Consider the following 20,960-nt stretch of genomic DNA (forward strand, 5'->3'; position numbering starts at 1 on the left):
GGGGGGGGTGATTTCTCGCTTTCTGTCTCTCTGTGTCTGGTGAGCGCAAGGGCCCTATGGCAAAAACCTCTCCAAAAAAAAAAAAAAAAAAAACCAGAATATTCATAGTGACAAAGCTAACAGAGATACAAGAGAAGAGAGACAATAGACTTCAGAAGATGCAGGAGAAAAGATACAATAAGTTCCAGGAGGTGGGGAAGTTCTTGCACAATCTGAAAGAGGAAATATACACCATAAAAAAGAATCAAACAGAACTGTTAGAAATGAAGGCTATAATACAGGAACTCAAAACCTTCCTTGAAAGTATTAAAAACAGATTAGATCATGCAGAAGATGAAATATCAGATGTAGAAGACAGAACTTCTGATCTAGAAAAATTCACCAAAAAGACTGAGAAAATAACCAAAAAAATGAGAATAATATATGAATAATACTAGATATCACTAGACACCAAAACATCCGGATCATTAGAAAGTGAAGAAACTAATAAGGGCATTGATAATCTAGTCTATGAAATCCTGGAAGGAAAATTTCCAAATCTAAAGAGGCATTCTAGCTTTGTCCATATTTTCAGTTTAAGATCTTTTGTGAATCAATAAAATTTGAAGAAAAAAATAGTATGGAAGGGAGAGGGGGGAAAGGATTAGGAAGAAAGGGGAAGGAAAAAACAAGTAAAAATATGCTTAATTAATAATAAAATAAGAAGCTATTTGCTGATGATAATTTATATAGTAATATCTGTGTCTTGATTGACATGCATGGTATTTGTGCTAGAAAAAGAAATGTACACCATAAAGATATGTGATTAAATGTAAATTTAAAAAAGAAAAAAAAAAGAAGGATGTAGGGTAGGAAATTGGAGTAGAGGGTAGAAGAAAAACAATTGTAAATCTATTGGTTATTTAGATACAAGAAGAAGAATTGTAAATCTATTAGTTATTTAGATACTTTTCTGCAGGGAAGGCCTGTGGCTTCTTTTTTCTTTTTTTTTTAAATATTTAAATGTCTACTTTTATTTTTCAAACTTTATTACATGACATGCCCCATGAAAGAGTATAAGTCATAAGTACAATTCAATGACTTCTTCCAAAGAGGTTATTCCTCCATGACCACCAGCCAAGTCAAAAAACTGAATGTCATGAGTGCTCCAGAACTTCGTCTGGTCAGTTCTTAATACCTTACCACAAAGGCACCTACACGTGAGTTTAAAAAATCAAATCACACTGTGCCCATAAATATGTACTATTATTATGTGTCCATTAGAAATAAAAATAAGGTAAACAGAATTTTGAAAATACAATGAAAAATTTGAGCAGAGATAAAACTTTGCCATAAACAGATGACATAATTATTTAAACAGAAAATCCCAAAGAATATGAAAAACTGTCTGAGAACTAAACAGTGAGTATTGAAATGTCACAAAATATAAGACAAACACGGACAGATCAGTTGCATTTATATATACAAAAATAAATAATGAAAAGAATTAAAATAGTATTCTATGTATAATCAAGAAAATAAAATAGTTTCATGTAATTCAATTCTATGTATCATTAAGAAAATAAAATAGTTTCATGTAATTGTATCACTTCCGTGATAAAAACTACAAAATGCTGATGAAAGAGTAAAAAAATGACTAATTTATTGTACCCAACTTTTTTTTGACAAAGGTGCAAAAGCAATTCAATGTAGGAAGAATAGTTTTTCCAAAACATGGTGCTGGAACGATTGGCCTGTTGCAATAGTACAGGCAAGAAAAAAGCTTTGGCTTAAACCTTGACACTTATATAAGAATTAATTCTAAGGAGATATTAGTCTTAAATATAAAATATAAATGTATAAAACTTTTAAAAATAACCATATAAGATTTTTGGAATCTAAGACCAGGTAAAGTTTTTAAACTTGAAATAAAAATGATAACACATAAAGAAAAAGGACAATGATTGAACTCTTTGAATATTAAAAATGTTTACATCAGACCCTGTGAAGAGAATGAAAAGACAAGCTGCAGACTGAGGAAACATATTTTGCAGTCATGTGTTAAGTGAAAGGATAAGTATTTAAATATGTAAAAACAACTCTCAAAACTAAACAGCAATTAAACACAGAGTACAATTATGAAACTCACAAAAGACACAGATATTTCATCATGGTGGATGTATAAATGACAAGTCCATGAAACATGATAAATATTATTAGCTACTAAGAAAGTGCCAATTAAAATAATAAAATATCAGAATATATGCTTATCAGAATAAATACAATTTCTAAATTTATTTTAGTGACCACACTAAATGCTGGTGAGAATATGAAGAAACTGGATTACTTATGTCTCTGGTGGGGATGTAAAATTGTATGGCCATTCTGGAAACAGTTTCACAGTTTCCAAAGAAAATAAACATTCAACTACCCTATAATAATTGCATTTCTGGGCATTTATCCTAGAGAAATAAAGTCTTAAATTTACACAAAAATTTATACAAACGTTTATAGCAGCACTGTTTGTAACAACCCCAGAGTAGAAACAATCCATTGTCTTTAACAGGTGAATGGTTAAACAAACTGTGTGAACTACTACTTGGCAATGATAAGGAATACACTATTAATACATGCGACAACTTGAGTAGATCTTCAGAGGAAAAAAAAATCCTAAAAAGTTATAAATGATATGATTCTCCCTATATAACATTATTGAAAAGATAAAATTACAGAAATGGAGAGCAGATTAGTGAAATGAAGAGCAAAGATTATAAATAATTACATAAAAGCAACACTTGCATAGAAGGTTCAAAAGATTATTGGCCAAGGACTAGAGGAGAAAGCATAGTCAAAGCATTACCACAACAAACTGGACAGGAGGCTGAAAGAGTCCGAATCTGGGAGCAGAAATTAGAGAGTGTTCTAAATCAGTTCAAGTGACACTTCAAAGAAGTAACAGGACTTGAACACAAAAGGATACATAAATTTGCTTCTCTTTTTTTTTTTTTAATAACAAAAGTTCTATGAACATTTTTTGGTGTTTTTACTCTGTATCTATTAACCTTATCCACATCAACAAAGGAAGAATTGTTTTCTCCAAAAAGAAACAAACAAAATTAAACAATAACTGTCACTATTTTTTTTTAAAATCTTTTATTTGTAATCTCCATAAAAGCATTTAGTATAGCGTAATTGTAAAAATTCTGGAACTCCTCTCCTTTCCTCTCCCCTCCCCTGCTTTGCCCTGCCCTTCCCTTCTCTTCTCTCCTTCTTCTCTCTTTCTGTTGCTAGTGGGCACATGCACTCACCACAGAGACAGGAAACAGAGGAAAGGGAGAGGGAAAAAGCATCACTCATTGGAGCATAGTCACACCGAAATCTCTTTCCTCCATTTTCCATATTGTCGGGGCATGTGTGCACAGTTGCCCAGCATGCCACTAGAGCTGGGATTCAAATTACAGCAGACCATGTGGGATATGGCTCCCCTTAACCCCTATGCCATGGGGCCAGCCCCAAACACTGGATTTCTAATCCTGACTTTGCCATGTAACTGTTGAACAGATCAAAAAAATTATTGTCATAAAAAACACCTTGAACCTATGACATTTGCTAACCTCATGTGTGGTAAACGTAGGTAGATCTTTTGAACTGAAACACCTGTAGTTTGAATATACACTTGAACTAGTCTTTCTTAAAGTTAAAAAGAATACATTGTAAATATACATCATTACAGGATTTAAAGGATCTTTTCTTAGAAATATCTTTTGTTCTTGGAAATCGTCTTTCCAACAAATAATTCTAAAATACATCTAAAATTTATCTCTGTGACCTCTACCTATTTCTGCCACTTTCCCTCAAGGCAACAGCATTTCAAAAAAACTTAAAATGTTAGGCTTTAAAGTCAAGAGATAAATTGTGTTTATATGGTGAACATGTAGTGTAATTTAGAAATTGAATGCTTTTGAGTTCTGAAAAATATGCCCCAAAGAACCGAATTGCCTATTTTTATATATCAGTATAATGCATCATTGCTCACACAAACACCTTCAATAGAAGTCAGTCATTCAAACAGAATTTGAAATGACAACTATGCTATTCATTTCTACTACTAAATTCTGAAATCCATTTTTACTTCTAAATGAATTGTTCAATCACCCTAACTATATAAAAGTCTTTTAAGAAAAGCCCAGTTTATTATCAGACAAAAATGCTAGTAAATAATCTTTAAGTACATCTGCATATGTCAATATCCAAATCAAGCTAACCATTCCCTTAATATTATCAAAGAAATATTGTTATTTCATTATTATATCCAAAAGAGTAAATTACAGTAAATCCTATATACTTGCATTGGGTTCCTATTAGAATGTCACATCTTCCTGATAGCACCCTAAACTTAAGAAATTATACTCAAAATATTCCGATGTCACCATGACTGTTAAAATAAACACAAACTTTTAACCACAGAAGACTAAATAACTTTTAGGTTTAGTTTTGGGCTGCACAACTTACCACAAAATTTGAGAATTTGAAGGAAGTTTAGAGAAGAACTATGAGGATGATTAGAAGATGAAAAAATATGGTCTAATTATAAGAATAAAAGAAAGATTAGACAAAACAACACAAGGTCTTACTGAATTTGAAATCACCTGTGATAGCAAAGCAGCTGTTTTCTATTGCTTTAGATTCAAGCCTTCCATAATCCCACTATAGCTAGGAATAAGAGGAATAAACTCTTTTCATTCTCTACATTTTCATAAGAGATGACAATAAGATCATTTTAATTATAGGAAATGCAAATAATCTTCTAAATGCTATAGAATATTCAAATGTTTTGAGGGGATTCCTGTCATTTTTTGTACAAAAATTTTCTTCTAAAAGATCATCTCCATGGGATATTAAACTTTTAATTCTTCATTTAAGCACCTCTATAGAAGGAGATCTTAAGTAATTGTAACGATTCATGGAATGTTTGAGACTTATGTTTTCTTATCAAAATTCAATACAACATTCTTACATCATTATTGTATCTTCAATATCTGTTAAAATGAAAACTTGTACTACAGAAAGATTTGTGATCTCCAGTGCTGATCGTAACTCTAGTATTTGTTTCTAGGCTATACTTTCTTTTCTTTTTTGAGAGATTTTTACTATAGGGCATGTGTGCTTGCTAGAGACACAGTGAGAGAGACAGAAAGTGAGAAATCCCCCCCCACCACCAGGGGGGAAGACCACACCACAAATCCCGTCTCCTCCAATCTCTTCTTGGGATTTTTGGGCATGCACACACAATAACCTGGTGTGAGTTTTAAGCCACCAGGTCCAGGACTTGAACCACGGTTGACTATGCGGGAGTCCAGAGACATAATCATTACACCTTCTGTTGGTCCCTCTAGGCTATACTTTTTAATCAGATTTGGAATAGAAATTCTGTGCTTTGATCTATGATGTACAGGCATGAACTCTGTCTTATGACTCCCGAAGACACCTGGAGATTGTGTCCTACCTGACATCCACATAGAGTAAGACATAGAAAAGCATTCAATTACTAAATTGCATTACACATTTACTTAGAGAAATTACATCTCTTCTACCTAAATTCTACTACCAAATATAAACTTTTATGAACTATTTAGTACAGTTATTTTCTGGTTGACAAGTTTCAAAAATTTCACATGTATGAATACTAAATTTATCACAGTTCTCTTTCTTTTCACAAATTGGTGCCTGGCATATTTAGTACTTGAAAACATTGTTTGCCCAAACTCTGGAGAATGGGGTTTGGGCCAAGGCTCAACTGTAAATCTAAGGGCCATATTTTATAAAATACACACACATGCACGCACACACACGCACACACATCCACATACACATTCCAAATTGCTTGCCAAATTTTCCTGCTGTTAGCTTCCCACAATATTCTAAAAAATTTCAGACAAACAGGCGTCGGTATGATTAATTCTGATGATTACTTAATTTTTCTCCTATGCACATTGACCTCTGGAAGCTCTAAGTTTAGTTGGATATGCATAGTCTCTTCAGTTAACTAAAGTGTTTGTAAACAAATGATATCTTTTCTCCATTAAAATGTCTCTATCTTGACCTACAAGAGTGGATTGTATGGACAATCTCCGATGACTAATTTGTCTTTTGCTTTAACCCACAGTAGAAAGCAAAAAATTCAAAGAAACTCAGACATACTTAAAAATGTATACATATTCAGGCATTACTGCAAAAAGTGAATTTCTGAAGAATTTAAGTTATGCTTTCTTATGAGTTTTTCTTTTTGTCATAAATCCCAAAGTTTAGTAAATATAAACAAGAAATAACATTTCAAATTTTCTTTACAGATTAAAAGATAGTTTCATGTGGATTAACTCATTTTACTTTCATGAAACTCTTAAAGCCCAAGTATTACTGTCCTCATATTGTAAATAGGGAACCTGAGACTCTAAGAAGTAAATCATCCAAGTCTCAGAGACAGGAAATGTTTATCTAGATCTCTATCTCTTGATCCTGGTTCTTGTCCACTATAACTGAGAATGTGCATGTAAACTCAAATGACATGAATATATACAAGATGCTGGGATCACTTTTAAGCATAACCAGAAACCCCCAAAGCAAAGGTAACAAAAGCAAAAATAGGCAAGTGGGTTTGAATCGAACTAAAAAATGTCTGCACAGCTAAGAAAACAATCAACAGAGTAAACAGACAACCTACAGAGTGGGAGAAAATATTTGCAAAATGTACACTGGTAAGAAGTCAATATTCAGAATACATAAGGAATTCAAAACAGTCAATAGCGAGAAAACAAAGAACCCAGTTTCAACAAAAATAGGCAAAGATCTGAATAGATATTCTCAAAAGAAGACAAACAAAAGATCAATAGGTATATAAAAATGTCTTTGGCCTCACTAATCATCAGGGAAATGCAAATTTAAATGAAAAGAAGATATTACCTTGCATGACTAAGAATGGTCGTTATCAAATAAACAAATATTATAGATAGAGCAAACCCTGTATTCTAGTGGTTAAGGAAGCTGGATCTACATGACCAATTGTGGTTTGAATTCTGGCTCTAGAAGCTTGAAAAACATACTGGCGGTAAATGTGTGTCCCATGTGCCCAAAACCCCAAGATAGAGAAATAGAGAAAGAGATTGCAATGTGGCCAAACCTCATCAGAAGGTGCTTTCTCTCTCTGTCTCCCCCTGGTGAGCACGGACACCCTTTGGCAATTAAAAAATAATAATAATGTAAATAAATAAATATCGGTGAGAATGTAGAAAAACGAAGACCTTTGCACACGGTTGGTGGAAGTATAAATTAGTATAACCTTTGTACTAAAATAATATGGCAATTCCTGAAAAAAATTGAAACTAGAACTTATTATTCTTCAGCAATCTCACTTCTGGGTATAAAACAATCTTTTAAAAGTTCACAGAAAATGCATATTATGAAAAAAAAAAAAAACTATGCATGGATTTCAAAAGTTTTTGTACCGAAATAAACTTGTACTTTAATTCTATTTTTTAAGTGAACTTGTTGAAGCCCTTTAGTATATCCAAAGGAAGTTATATCAGTATGTTGTATCTGCACTCCCACATTCATTGTAGCATTATTCGCAATATCCAAGATATAGAAACAACAAATCTCCATCAACAAATGAATGGATAAAGAAACTGGTACACACAATAGAATACTACTCAGCTTACAAAAAGGAAATCCTGTCATTTGCAACAAAGTGGGTGAAATTGGAGGACATCATGCTTAGTGAAATAAGAAGAAAGGAAGAGAATGGCAATTATCAGGAGCTGTAAGAATGGGTATGGAATAAGAAATGGGGAACATGTTGGTTAAAGTGTACGTATTTCATTAAGTTAAACAGGAGAAATAAGTTCTGAGAATCTCTTGACCAGTGTGGTGACCATAATTAGTAATATATTGTATATTTAAATTGCTAAGAGAAGGTCTACCCATACAGCAGCAGCTAAGCACTGTGTATAGAACTCCAGATTCTGCATGGATATCTGCATGATTCAAATCCCAGTCTCAATGGCTTAAAAAACAATAGCTTAAAAAACACAATGAGTTATACCTGTATAAGGATACCTGTAGAAGTCACCAAAGAGTCATCTATAAATTGTATCAACTATCAGAAAAGTATCTTTGTGATTATATCAGCTATCAGAAAAGTATCTTTGTGATTATATCAGCTATCAGAAAAGTATCCTTGGGGGGCCAGGAGATGTTATAGTGGTTACATTGTTGAACTCCCACATGACCAACCACAGTTCAAGTCCTGGACCCAATGGCTTGAAAGTCATGCTGGGCATATGTATGTGTTTGTGTTTGTGTGTACATACCCAAAGTCCCAAGAGGAGAATGGAGGATGAGGGATTGTGATGTAGCCATTCCCCCCTCGCTGTCTCTCTCTCCCCACCCAAGCACAAACACCCTAAGACAAAAACCTCTTAAAAAAAAAAGAAAGAAAGAAAAAGTAATAAATAAAGAGAGAAATAAAGAGAGAAAGGAAAGAAAGAAAGAAAGAAAGAAAGAAAGAAAGAAAGAAAGAAAGAAAGAAAGAAAGAAAGAAAGAGAAAGAAAGAAAGGAAGGAAGGAAAAAGAAAGAGAAAGAGGAGATGGCAATATGGCCAAACCCTATCAGGAGGTGCTTTCTCTCTCTCTGTCTCCCTCTGGTGAGCACAGACACCCTTTGGTATCCTTGTTACCTGCGATTTCTTTAAAAAGTAAAATAATACCTGCATAACTATATAGGGTTTTACCCACAAATTGTATCTGCTAATGAAAAGTAACCATTTTATCCATAATATCTTTTTTAAAAGAAAACACGCATTTAGTTTATGCAATATTTACAAGTTTTAAAATAATTTAGTCTTAATTTCACTCATAACAAAACATTTTTTTGAGAGGTTTTTGCTATAAGGCACATGCACTCACCAGAGAGACAGAGAGACAGAAAGCAAGAAATCATCCCCCGGGGGGATGGTCATGCTGCAATCCCTTCTCCTCCATTCTCCTCTTGAATGGTGTGAGTTTAAGCCATTGGGTCCAGGACGTGAACTCCAGCTGACGACATGGGAGTCCAGCGACATACCCATTATGCCATCTGCTGGTCCCTTAACAAAACTTGTTTAGAGTAGTTGTACCTATCACATAATGATAATTATTTACTGAGATATGTTTAATTTTGTTTGGGTTAGATAACATTAGTCACATTACAATAAACTCTGACATTTCAAAGGCTGCAGTGGAAGTTTATTTCTTAGTTATATGGCAGTCTGACCTGAGTATTCCTGGAAGGCTTCTTCTCTTTACTGACTGTTTCAGAGACCTGATGAGTTCCATTTTAGGGCTTTTACATCACTTGTAGCCTAATTTTCCTCTAAATTGACAGAAGGGAAGGCATAGAGAAAACACACTCTTGGAGCCAGTGACTCCACAGTAATGCAATACCCTGCAAGCCTGACACACATGGGAAGGTTCCAAGTTCACGCCTAGAGACCTCTCTAAACATTCTGGGTATATGCATGTGCCCTTGATCCAGGGGTGGCTGAAGCTGGGGTGGAACACGGTGTGAAGACCCTGTTGGCGGTGCCTATTTCTTTACCTCTCTCTTTGGATGTGTCCCTTATGAAAGAAAGAAAGAAACTGCAAAAATTAATTAAACACACACATATATACAATCACAGACGCACATTCTTTTTAAAAACTTTTATTATAATCTTTTTTATATTACATTAAATAACATATATCTTTACATTGTATTACATTTCTTTTTCCAGCACAATTACCGTGCATATTTGTAAAGACATTACTATCCATATTATCATCATCAAATAGCTTTTCATCATTTTTTTTCAGATTATTATTATTTATGCTCATTATTTTTTTACAGATTGAATCACTATATATCATTTGTCTTGTATAGATAATTTACCCAACATGAAATACTTCTCAGACCAGTCCAGTTGAGAATACTATATATGTTATCATCAAGAGGTAATAAACCATTTCTGTGTCCTACAACAATCATACCTATTTGTTCACTTGCTATCCTTCTCTGTATTCTTCCCTTCTTCCCCTGCCCCATTCCACACTGTCTTCAGCATTTATAACTATTTTCACTACTTTTATGCCCTCCAATATTTCAATCTTTACCATAAAGTGTGGATAGATGGTATGTATTAATGGATACATAAAATATCTTTCATATCCTGGGTTCACTCAGCCATAGAGCCTCCATATTTGACCACTTTCCGTAGAATACCAGAGTCTTGTTTTTTATGGCTGAGTAGTATTCCGTAGAGTATATATGTCACACTTTTTCCATCCATTCATGTGTGTGGACATTTGGGTTGATTCCATGTCTTAGCAATAGTGAGTAATGCTGCAATAAACACTGATGTGCAAGTGCTTTTCTGACTGAGCATTATCCTGTTCTTTGGGTAGATACCCAGAAATGGGATTGCTGGATCAAATGGTAATACTATTTGTAGATCTTTGAAAAACTTCCATATTGTTTTCCACAGTGGCCGAACCAGTTTACATTCCCACCAACAGTGTAGGAGAGTTCCCCTTTCACCACATCCCACTAACACTTATCACTTTTTGTATTTTTAATCTTTGTTATTCTGACAGGGGTTAGGTGATATCTCATTGTGGTTTTAATCTGTATCTTCCTTATGGTGAGGGATGTTGAACATTTGCTCATATGCTTTTTGGTTGTTCGTATGTCTTCCTTAGAGAGATTTTTGTTCAGCTCATTTTCCTGTCTTTTAACTGGGTTAATCATTTTTTGGGGGTAAGCCACTTGAGTTCTTTGAGTATTCTGGTTATCAGTCCCTTATGTGATGCATAGTTTACAAAAATATTCTACCATTCTGAGGGGTGCTGATTCACATTAATAACTGTATCTTTTGCTTTGAAGAAACTTCTCTTTCTTTTTGGAGAGGTTTTTGGTATAGGGAGTGTGTGCTCACCAGAAAGACAGAGAGAGACAGAGAGACAGAAAGTGAGAAATCACCCCTGAGGGATGGCCACACCACAATCCCTTCTCCTCTATTTTCCTCTTGGGATCTTGGGCACACATGCACACATGCCCAGCGTAAACTGATTTTTATTAATGGTGAAAGATGGGAATTCAGATTCATCTTTCTGCAGGTGGATACCCAGTTTTTACAGCACCATTTACTAAAAAGGTTTTCCTTTTCCCAGTGGATCGACTGGTATCCTTTATCAAAAATCAGTTGGCTATAAGCTTTGGGGTTTATTTCCATGTGTATTTATTTAAAATTCATGCAGGGTACATGTGCACGCATGCCTAAAATCCTGAGAGGAGATTGGAGGAGAAGGGAGTGTGGAATGGCCATCCTGCTGGTGGGAGTTGGGGAGGGCTTCTCACTTTCTGTCTCTGTCTCTCCAGTGAGTGCACATGCCCTATAGCAAAAATCTCTCTTCGAAAGAAAGCCTTGGTGGACCAACTCCACAACCTAGTGGTTAAAGGAGTCAGACCTCACATGGTTGACTGTGCAATTCAAATCCCAGATACAGTGGCCTAAAAGATATGCTTGACACACATACCTTCATTCCCCAAACCCTAGCAGGATAAAAAAATGGAGAAGAAGGGATTGCAGCCTGACCACCTCCCTGGAAAGGTGCTTTGTCCCTCTCCCTCTCCTTCTCTCTGTGCCTTTTTGACAATTGTACATGCCCCAGGACAATTTTAAAAAAAAAGAAAGAGAAAGAAAGAAAGAAAGAAAGAAAGAAAGAAAGAAAGAAAGAAAGAAAGAAAGAAAGAAAGAAAGAAAGAAAGAAAGAAAGAAAGAAAGAAAGAAAGAAAGAAAGAAAGAAAGAAAGAAAGAAAGAAAGAAAGAAAGAAAGAAAGAAAGAAAGAAAGAAAGGAAGGAAGGAAGAAAGAAAGAAAGAAAGAAAGAAATCCCTGGTTACTGGAGATGAGGGGAGATCTGAGTACATCTAGTATCTCTTTCTTAGATTTTTTGGTTGTTTTTACCCACTGGACTCTCATCTGAGACCTGTGGGAAGTAAGTGCAAAGAGCATCTTCACTGACATCTTAAACGAGATATCAGAAGTGCTCAAAGATGTCTTTCCCATTGAAAGCAGATATCTGAGCAGCTTTAACATACCAGGGTCCCCAGTATTCTATCTGCCGTCAAGCTTGGAGAAATCTGGTGGACATCGGCACCCAGAAGACGCTGGGCTGGAAGTGGGAAGCAGACTTGATCATCTGCATGTATGGAGCAATCTGAGAGAGGGGAATTTCCAAGAAACTCAGAAGACTGAGCTCTTTCGTCAGCAAGCAGAAACAGGGCCAAGTAGATTATCCCAGGTAGGTGATTGCATCTGTCACCATGTGGTGGTGAGTGGGGAAAACTTAAAACACAAAAATATTTTGTTATGTCCTGTTATTAGACAATTTTTAATTTAACAAACTCATATTTTGATAGTTTTTACTCTCAAAGACTAAAAATTTCTGTGAAATAGGATGTGAAATTCTTTCAAATGATATTGCCACACAGCTTTTTATCTTCAAAAAATAAAAAGGGATGTGAAAAACCTTGCCAAAACATGTTGTATGTGAGCACTTTTTTTTCTTTTTTAGGAGCAGAAATATTAGGCTGTCAGAAAAGTCATAATGTATGTTTTCTGTTTTCCTATGCAAAAATGCATTTTGACTTTTCTGACAACCCAATTCCTACTAATTTCATTCACTAAGTCACTAAATCTGAAAGTAGCTCTGAGATACTAGCTAGATACAGTTTTAATTTTTTTTTTAAAAAAATGGAATAAACTTTTGATGCAAATTTGAAAAAAGGCATTTGGGGACCAGCAGGTAGTGTGGTAGTTGACACATTGGACTTACACATGGTTGACCATGGTTTGAATCCTGGACCTAGCAACTTGAAAAATCTTTCCAGGCATGTGTGCATGTGTGTGCCAAATCTTGACAGAAGAATGGAGGAGAGGAGAATTTGGTATAGTCATCCCCCCGGGGGAGGGCGTGATTTCTCACTTTGTCTTTCTACACGTCTCTCCTGTGAGTACACATGCCCTCTGGCAAAAAATTGGGGGAGGGGGAATGAAAGAAAAATAAAAATAGATATTGGAATGCTCGGGTTTTTTTCCCCCCCTCTTTCAAGGCAGAATATTTTAAAGAAAAAACTATGAGCCTTTGGAATCTGACAATATCTGATTCTTTCACTTAACTGTTTGTCACCTTTAACCAACTGTTAAGCTGTTTAGCCTCAATTGTTAGATATTACAGGACAAAAATGAGATCATCTGCATGGGCACCTAACAGTGCCCATTACATTCAGCAGGCAATGTTGTTTCCTCCCTTCCTAATGTTCTGTCCCCGTTGCTTCCAAACATGCTTTTCCATTCAGATTATCCACTTACAGGACAGCAAAACAGTAAGAAATCACTGCATGGATATAGATCCTGTTTTCTCAAGCCTTAGTCTCCTCAACTATACAATGGGGTTTATAGGATTTTCTGCATAGATTTTTTATGGGCATTAAATGGTTAGGTTGTGCTCAGAAGAGTGACTATTTGTACTAGCATGCAAGCTCTATGTCAACTTTTTTTTCAAGTTTGTATATGTCTTCCATAAGCAAGAGAGCCAACAAAGTAAGAGAGACAACAAAGCAAGAGAGAAAAGGACAGCATCCGCTAGAGTCCTCATGCCATGACCCTCCCTCAGCCTCAGCCAGCCCAGATCATGGGCACTGATGTGCCCAGCATACTCAAGGAAGTCTCCAGAAGCAAATCCCGAAAGTTCCCAGATGTCTCTGCCTCACAGAACATCACGTTTTATCTCCGCACCATCACCTGGGAAAAGTTCGTGGAAATATTTATTATCATTCCTTTATCCTCAAGATCTAGAATAGTACCTAGAATATCTGGGTACAAAAATAAGAATTTGCAATAAGTGAATAAGTGCAGTATTATGCTTGCTTCCTTTCTCTCCCAATCCAAACCATCCATTTACAGACTATGGCACTTGTGAGTCTGCGTGCAGGGCAGAAGTTTAAGAGACTGTGTCCTAAATGGAAATAAGGATGTTTCCCTTTGACTTCTCATGACCCAAACCGTTTTTTCCACAGTCCGTTATCACATCCCCCCATGATAAACAGACTTGCTCCATCCTGTAACAGGGCATGGATCTGGGTTAGAGGATTGAGCACTAACTTATGTGCCTATGTGCCTCCGTGCTGCCTCCTGTCCAGGCTGACTGAGGTTGGAGTTTACTGAAAAGCGCTTTAGCACCTGTCATACATTGTGTGAGGTAGGCACTGGATAAACGATGCATGAAGTGAATTTCTTTTCACAGTGCCTTGTGACTAATAATTTTAGTATAATGAGTTCTCTTTTACAGACAAACTTTCAACATTTTCTAGTCATTTAACAGTAAAACCATAAATTCCAAAGTTAGGTTAAGTGCTACTAGTGTGGTCAGTGTCTTGGTGATTCTCTATGGTGACCACGAGCATGCCAGCAGATAATACCTACTGCACACGATAGCAGGTTATACACTAGGCAATCCGGCTCGGTGGAATTAAACTGTTTTAAAAACAAAATATAAATTCAACCTAGCAGGACTGGGTAGTTCCTGACTTTGTCCCATGAACTTCTGCGAGACTCTCTTGTCTTTACTGCACTCTTTTAAGTGCACATCCTTAGTACTTATTCTCGAGCAGACTGATCTAGATTAAAATGGTCCTCACAAATCCTCCACGTGCTGTGCTCTGGAAGGCCAGTATGATGAGAGTGGAAGATGAAGGTCATGGGATGTTTTGACTGAGGCAAACCAAAGGAAACCACCCCTTTCAGCCTTAGTGTCCTTTGTTTTTATTCTTCTTTCATGATGAGCCAGCAAAAAAGTTTACTATGAGAATCACTGGAAGTGTCAGGCGCTTACTAAACAGAGAGAGCCAGATCAGCAGCCAGGAAGATGCAGATGTCCAGCACTGTGGAGAGACTTGAAGTTTTGCATTTAACACTCCATCCCATCTCTCCCTCAAGCCAAACACAAGACGACAATTACTTGGGGAAATTATGCTCTAAGAATATTTTTAGAAAGTTAAATTAGCTGCTTTCATGGCTTTAATCTCTTCCACACTACTCAATGTCTAATGAAGACCTCTGAGGAAAATCATTTTCTCCTTGAAGTAGACCAGATAAAGATTTCACAGTTCCTTGTTCTAGCAAAGAACCCTAACATAATTCAAGCATGAGTCACACTCTCTATCCCTATAATAAATGTGTCCAATAGCTACTAGAGGCTTAAAAGCAGCAAATGCAGCAAGCCATCTTATTTGTGGGTGTGAAAATGTGTATATGCACATGTACACGTGTGTGTTTAAATGCCAGAATCTAAACTATTTTTGCTACTTTTCATGATTGTTAGCAAAATTGTCCTTAATTTGCGAATCAGTTGGGACTGATGGTTTTAAATACACTCTAAAACCTTTTGATATATTTCCCCCTCCCCAAGAAATCTTAGAGCTATGAACTTTTTTTCCCATTTAATCTGCTAAAAAAATCCTAACTTCAGTTTGTAAATGCTAATGGATAAATGAATGGAAGGATTCCTTCTAACTTATCTAACTCTGGTATTCTGATATTGTAAAAGTGTCTACTGAGAGGTTCATTGTTGCAAACACACACACACACACACACACACGCATGCATGCCCTCACAGATGTGTGCATACACATTCAGGTCAGCTAGGACCCAAGACTAATAGGTAACTTAACTGAGCCTATAAGAAATGTTCACATCCATTTTATTTACAAGATCATGTGTTTGTGGAAGTAACAAGGCTATATCCTCCAAACTGCTTTAGAATCAGCAGTCCAGTAGACGCAACTCAGTGTCAAGACACCGAGAATTCCACAGCTCAGCATGTCTTGTGGAGCACAAAAACATTCCCTTTCCTCCTTTGCTTCTCTTGACTATCAAGACTCACACCAAAGCCCGAGACGTTGCTACTGGAAAAGGTAAAATACATGCATGCAAAACTTGGAATTAGGATCCCATGGTCTAGATCTCAGCTGAAGAACACCTGTACAAGTACCTAAAAGTCCTTTCTGGGTCGGTCCATGGTATGGTGGTTGGGGCAGCTGGAAACCACATGACTGATTATACAATTCAAGTGCTGGAGCCAGCAGCTTGAGAAACATGATGGGCACATGTGCGTGCATGCCCAGGATTTCAAGGGGAGAGAGAGAGAAGAGATGTAGTGTAACCATTCTCCTGAAAGTGTCCTTTATCACTTTTCCTCTCTTTCTTTCTCTAACAAGCATACCCAGCCTCTAGCAAATTAAAAAAAATAATAATTGTTTTAAGCCCTTTCTCCTGAAGGATCTAAACATCCATCACGTGGGCTAAGACTCTACAATGATAATTCACATGGGAGACAACTACTCTTCTGTTTGTAAGGAGGTGTCAATGAACATACCTGGCAGGCTTGATAAAAATATATGAATAAAATCTATACCAGTAGTCTTAAAAAAGTTCACAGAAAAGCATATTGCAAAAAAGTTATGTGTAAACTTTCAAAGTATTTGCACCAACATAAATTCATGCTTTCATTCCATTCTCCCACAAACTTTCTGAAGTCCACACATGTATGTACACATAAACTAAATAAATGTATTGCTAGTCATCTGTATCACAGTGCATGTTTATCAATTTTCCATAGTTTAGGTTCTCATACTTTCCTTCAAATAATTGAAATATATAAATTTATCTATTTTTAAAATTTGAAATATATATGTTATAATTGAAATATAGATTTATATATACATATCTGTAATATATATATACTTTTTTTCCAAACAATATATGTTTATATCTTTTAATTTGAAATATATATATTTAATTGAAATATATGTATTTATATATTTATTTACTTTGCCAGAACAGGTGTATGCTCACCAAAGAGAGAGAGAGAGAGAGAGACCTCCCCTCATAGGACATGGTCACGCTGCAGTCCCTTCTCCTCCATTTCTCTCTCTTTTGGGATTTTGGGAATGCACGCACATGCATCACCCAGTGTGTATCTCAAGACGTCAGGTCTAGGACTCAGACCACGTGGTCAGCCATGTAGTAGCTCAACCACTAGGCTATTGGCTGGCCCAAAATGGCTGTTTTTACAATATCAAGTTTATTTTTTAATGACCAAACACTTTTTGATAAAACCATTGGTCCACCTACGTAATGTGATAGTTAAACTTATTTCCATACTACTACTTAACTCAGAACCTAAAACAAAATACTGATCAACTTAAAAATGTAAAAGTAATAATAATGTGAGATATCATTTGTGTAGTATTCATTTTTTTAAAAGAAAATGTCCAGTGGCCAGCGGGTGTTATAGTGGTTAAGGCACTGGACTCCCACATAACCTACAGCAGTTCAAATCACAGACCCAGAAGCTTAAAAATCACACCAGTTGCCTGTGCATGCAAAATTCTGAGAGGAGACAGAAGGAGAAGGGATTTTTGGCATGGCCATCCCCTTTAAGGGGAGGTGATTTCTCACTTTCCCTCTCTTTATCTCTGTTTCTCTACAGCAAGAGCATGTGCCCTTTGGTGTGTGTGGGGGGGGGGCACTTAAAAGAGAGGGGGAAAAAAAGAGAGAAAAAGAGAAAGAGAGAGAGAGAAGAAGAAGGAGAAGATGAAAGAAGAAAGGGGAAAGAAGAAAAAAATAATAAGGAAGAAAGAGAGAGGAGAAAAGGAAGGAAGGAAGAAAGAAAGAAAAAGAAAACAGAAAATGTCCAAATAGTTTTTACCTTAAAGGAGAACAATATACACAAAGGAGAAAATTTGGACAAAGAAAACTATTGACATAAATGTACTGCCACAGTGGCTAGCACTAATGCAAAATCTGAAATATGTGCAGAACCCTAGAGAGGTGCCAAGGAGCCTCAAGTTTTACAGTCAAATGTTAGCTGACAAAGTACTCGTAGGCAGACAGGGTATGAGGAAACTCGGGGACAAACAGGTCAGAGCACCATAATATTTGAAATATGAAATATTTAATTAGAACATATTGAGCATATAGGGGTCAAATGGTGGCACGGCAGTAATTTGACACTCTGAAAGGCTTTCCCACATGAGAAGGTTCTGAGTCGTTTCTTACCTCTCTAAACATACCAGGCACGCATGCCCATGATCTGGCTCTCATTCTCACTCACTCATGGAAGGAAATAAACTTCCACAAAGTTAAGTGGGCATTTATATGTTTGGAGTAGTCTCAGTTTCTTTACAGACGTTCTAATGATCAGATTGCCAGGTATTCAGCCAATACCAAGAAACGTTATGTTATTCTTAAGACACTGGCTGTGGGGCCAGTGGATTACCTGAAGGTGGATTCTCCAATAGAGCTGACTCCTGTAAAAATCAGTCTAGTCCTAATGCCAGGATCATGCATGGGTATGATTCTGCTCACACTTTTCTCTTTCCACAGTAGCCATCCTTACCCCAGGTCCTGTAGAACTTTCTGGGACATGCAGTATTAAGTCTAGATATGGTCAGGCATATTTATTACTCTTCAAAATTTTCTAAAATGTATTCTATGGCAACCCAATATTAAAAGATTCCCTGTAGAAGAAGAAAAGACAAGGCTGATTTCTCCTTGGATAAATATGTTTTAGGAGGAAGAATAGCATAAAATGTTCCTTCATACGTAAAATTTTATAATACAAATCAGTCAATTAAAGACTTACTTCAGGTCTTCACAAATTCATTTCATCATCTAAACCTTTATGTGGTTATTAACCAAAAAACTTATTACCATACTGGGAAACAATAGTTTGCATACGGTTTAGAAATAGTTTACATACATGTCTTAGAGTTCATTCAAACATTTTTTATTTATTTATTTATTTATTTGCTTCCAACTCCTAGACCCTCACCCAACAAGACGAAGCTCAATTCTTCTTACCCACTCTCCCATCTGAAGTTCCTTCTCCAGGAGCCAATCTCACTCTCTTTTCCAGAGTCAACTTCAGATATGACCTAGCTGATTTTTTCTTGTGAACTTTCACTCTATAAAGCCTGTCTCTTTTAAAAACAAGTTGGTGATTAAGGTATGCTAATGAAATGTATTCTGACCTACAGCTTTGTGATTGCCATGACTCCTCTTAAGAAATCACTGGAAAATGTAAGGGGAATTTTCATGTCATTAAGCTGCCCACTGAATTAAAATAATTAGTTCTTAACTTTCATTTTATCTTGATTTAGAAGAATAAAGATTAATAAGCAATTTTTATAATAATATCCATTGACCACTACCTGTTTGTGTTTGTTTTAGCACAACTAGTCTTAAAAGTGGCTTATGGGACCAGCCTCTGTGGTGCAGTCAATAGCACATTGGACTGTGGAGCTGGAAGCCACATGCCAACCATAGTTCAAGTCCTTGGCTTGGTTGGCATGAAAATATGCACATGACCAGGATTCTAAAGGACTGGAGGCCAGGAGAAAGAGCTATGACTGAGCCCTCTGAAGGGGCTTTTCTATTTCTCGCATGCACACAATTCATACTCTTACATGAATCTTTACACATACTGTATTAAAGGACCATTAGGCTTCACGATTTTTATTGGTTTTTCTTTCTTTTTTGTTTATGTTATACAAATAGGTACTGTTTTATTCTTACTATGTAGTGTTGTAGATAAAGAGGCATTTTCTTAAGCTAAACATAAGTACAACAAAAGTGCTTTGTCATTTTGACAGGATAGTGAAGGCATTCCAAATGTTAATCTAACAAAACTGGAGAAAGCAACTGGTATAGTTTTATTTACCTTATTTCTTTTTTTTAACATTTTTTAAATTTCATTTTCTTTTTTACATTCAATCACATTAGTTAGCTTGCAAAGTGAATATTTCAACAGGTGAACATTTCTCCCTAGTCCAGTTGATAAAACTATAAAAATCTTCAACAGATAATACCACATTACTTTGTCCCATTAATACTTTGCCTCTCTATTTTTCTTTTAAATGTCCTTCCTCAGACCCTCCTCCTTCACACACACTATATCTGGTATTTACATCCATTTATTGTGTTTCTATATCCTTTAGTCTATCAGTTTCAGTCATATATTGGCTTTTCAATCCCTCAAGATGCACAATCATTCATTCTCCCATGAACTCTATAAAAATTATTAGTATTCACGTAATAAGTAATAATTTGTGTCTAATTTCTAGTACTCTGGAATCTAATCCCTCACTGTGAATTAATGCTCACCATTTACTCTGTGACTTTTGCAAAGTTAAGATTTTGGGCCTTAGTTTTCTAATGAGAAAAACGGTACTAACACTAATATGAATCATTATAGAAATACAAAGTAAATGGCAATAGAAAATAAATGCAAAGGGTTTAGAATGCTACCTAGAACATAGGAAGTGCTTGTTGCAAGCCACTGTTACTGTGGCAAAAGTGGCACAGAAAATATAACTCACACACTTCAATGTCTACTGCAGGTCCTCTATCTCTTCACCTTACTAGAATCTGAATGTCCAGAAGTAGTAAGAAGTTGACTCAGAAATAGAGAAAAACAGAGTCTGTCTCAGTCCATAATTAGGCAAAGATAATAATTCACAGAAGTCTTTTGAATTGGCCATGATACCAAAGGACAAGAAAGGCAAATTCACACTTATGAAGAAGCAGGGATCTATTAGTTCCTATGAAGATATGAGTAACTTATTCACCATCTCAATATCAGTAAGCATGCTCTAACTGTAAACAGGAAGAAAAATGCACTAGGTAATTTTATCCTCTCACATCTTACTATCTTAAATAAAATGCTACCTGTTCGGCTTAGTATTTCCTGATAACCGTATATACGACTGCCATATTCCTTTCACCTCTTAGCACACATTACGCCCTTGCTGGCTTAATTGTTTTCTTATTACGCTCCTTAACAGCTTTT

At 35.9% G+C, this 20,960-nt stretch overlaps 1 pseudogene; it reads left to right on the forward strand.

Moving 5' to 3' along the window:
- The window catches only part of LOC102490315 (nucleolar GTP-binding protein 2-like), a 33,517-nt pseudogene extending 12,949 nt beyond the window's left edge, over positions 1-20,568 (forward strand).
- Positions 20,569-20,960: the final 392 nt, after the last annotated feature.

The sequence above is a fragment of the Tupaia chinensis genome, unplaced genomic scaffold (genome assembly GCF_000334495.1).
Source record: "Tupaia chinensis unplaced genomic scaffold, TupChi_1.0 Scaffold144031_1, whole genome shotgun sequence".
Lineage (NCBI taxonomy): Eukaryota > Metazoa > Chordata > Mammalia > Scandentia > Tupaiidae > Tupaia > Tupaia belangeri.